At 37.8% G+C, this 1,877-nt stretch overlaps 1 protein-coding gene across 1 annotated transcript in view; it reads right to left on the bottom strand.

The window, feature by feature from the left end:
- Positions 1-1,321, bottom strand: part of frem1 (FRAS1 related extracellular matrix 1) — a 71,159-nt gene extending 69,838 nt beyond the window's left edge. The window contains exon 1 of the mRNA XM_015398038.1: positions 1,187-1,321. The gene's annotated coding sequence lies outside the window, so the exon portion shown is untranslated. The remainder of the gene's footprint in view (positions 1-1,186) is intronic.
- Between the last annotated feature and the right edge of the window lie 556 nt (positions 1,322-1,877).

The raw sequence follows: 1,877 nt of genomic DNA, 5'->3' as shown, positions 1-1,877 counted from the left end.
TGGAGGTTTGGATCTACTTTCCCCAAGAGATCGTTTGAGCTTAACACTGAGCAAGAGATTCATCTCCACTATGACCATTTCAAGTACCCCAGGAAATCTGAGTGGCAGTCAGCTTCTCCATTCACCTACAAACAACCACATTCTGGGTAAACCCTGTCCGCCCTCCACCGAATCAGTCAAACACTGGAACAACAGCACACAGACTGGAGTCAAAGAGTCAACAACTTCTTTGGAAACGTGAGTCAGCAAATTATTTCTCCTGATTAAACTGATTAAATTAAATCACAGTGAACGTATTTGTTTTAGGTATAAATAATGATCCATTAATTATTCCTTGCTGACCGGACATTTCCTTTAAAAAACATCATTGATCCAACCACAGAACTGAAATTTTTTCAAATGAGAATATCTGAAGTTAGCAAGCATGAAAAACAAAGAAAAAAAAGGTGAAATCTATTGGTAGGAAATACTTTTCACATAAACATAGAGATCTAGAATCACTTCATTCTTTGATGAAACATCTAGGTTGTGTTTACCGCAATTTTTATCACATATAAGATGTTAAATCAGTTTATATGATGCTACTGAGTCTACAGTAACCTTAAACAGTTATTACTGAGAGAATGTGATGTGTCATGCAACAAACAGCTCCGCTCCATAGCTCAGTATGCATCTGGTCGCCGCATCGTTTAATTTCAGTAATGACAGGGTCCTAAGAGCTTTGCACATTTCAAAGAAAAGAGAAAAAAAAAAAACAGCCGGTGGGAAGAAGGAAAGTATTCTGCTGAAAACACAAGCTAATGCTTGGCCGCCATCCAGCAGCACATAGCAGAGTTTGCAACAAAGAGACTCTCAGATGCTCCCAGACTGCAACAAACAACCAGAGCTGAGTGGCTCCCAGATGGGGCGAAGTGCAAAACTGTAGCACAAGTAAAACACTAATGTGTTAAGATAATGTTTGCTTCTTTGAATGCAAAAGTGTTGAGTGAGATTCCACCTATCAGAAACAAGTTTATCCTTACAAATGCACATGTCACAGAAATTCAAGCATAAAATGAGTTATTGATGAAGGAAAGATTAGCATTAAGTCCCACGTTGCAGATTGTTGCTATAAAAACTAAAAATGCATCTAAAACAATGTTTTAAAACAAGCAAAGCTCTCTGGGAAAATAAAGAATGTTCTCACCTGAATCTCATCCTTTAAAATCACTTCTTCTCCACTACCTGCTTCCTGCTGTGTGTTTAAAACTACAACTGCTTCATTGACAGATTCCGGCTCACTTCTCAGCAACTAACTCCACCTCCGAGAGCAAGAAGACTAAGGAGGGGGGGGGGATACAGGAAGAACCAACTGAGGATAGCTTCTTTGTCCCGTAACTGCAGAGGGATCAGTCATGGAAAAGGAAAAAACTCAAAAACAAGCAACAGGCTGAGAAGATCAAAGTCTGGTCTAAAGCATCTGTTGCTTTGTCATTAGGGAACACAAGTGGACACAGATGAGAGACTTAGCCCAGCACTGATGTACGGTAACACTTGAACAGAGAGAAAAAAACAGTGTAGAGATTACATAAAAGGCCTGGAAAAGTAAAAATGTTGTTATTTGGGGTCTTTTTAATGGTACTCTACATGTTGTGTTGTTTAAAACAAAAGGTTCACTTTATTTGAACAGGTTTTATGTGATAGACCAACAACAAATAAGGAGAGTTAATATTTTTGCTCTCAAATAATATTTTCAAAAGTGCTTTTTTTTTTTTTTTTAGACCCTTTTCCTCAATTTCAAGATGTCACAAAGGAACCCAGAATATCATCAGAGCAAATAATTTAAATTCAATTCAGTTTATTTCTATAGCTCCAATTCCCATCATGTCATCTCAGGT

Source organism: Cyprinodon variegatus, unplaced genomic scaffold (assembly GCF_000732505.1).
Source record: "Cyprinodon variegatus isolate N-32 unplaced genomic scaffold, C_variegatus-1.0 Scaffold907, whole genome shotgun sequence".
NCBI classification, from domain to species: Eukaryota; Metazoa; Chordata; class Actinopteri; order Cyprinodontiformes; family Cyprinodontidae; genus Cyprinodon; species Cyprinodon variegatus.
This window is presented reverse-complemented; position numbering and strand designations above follow the sequence as displayed.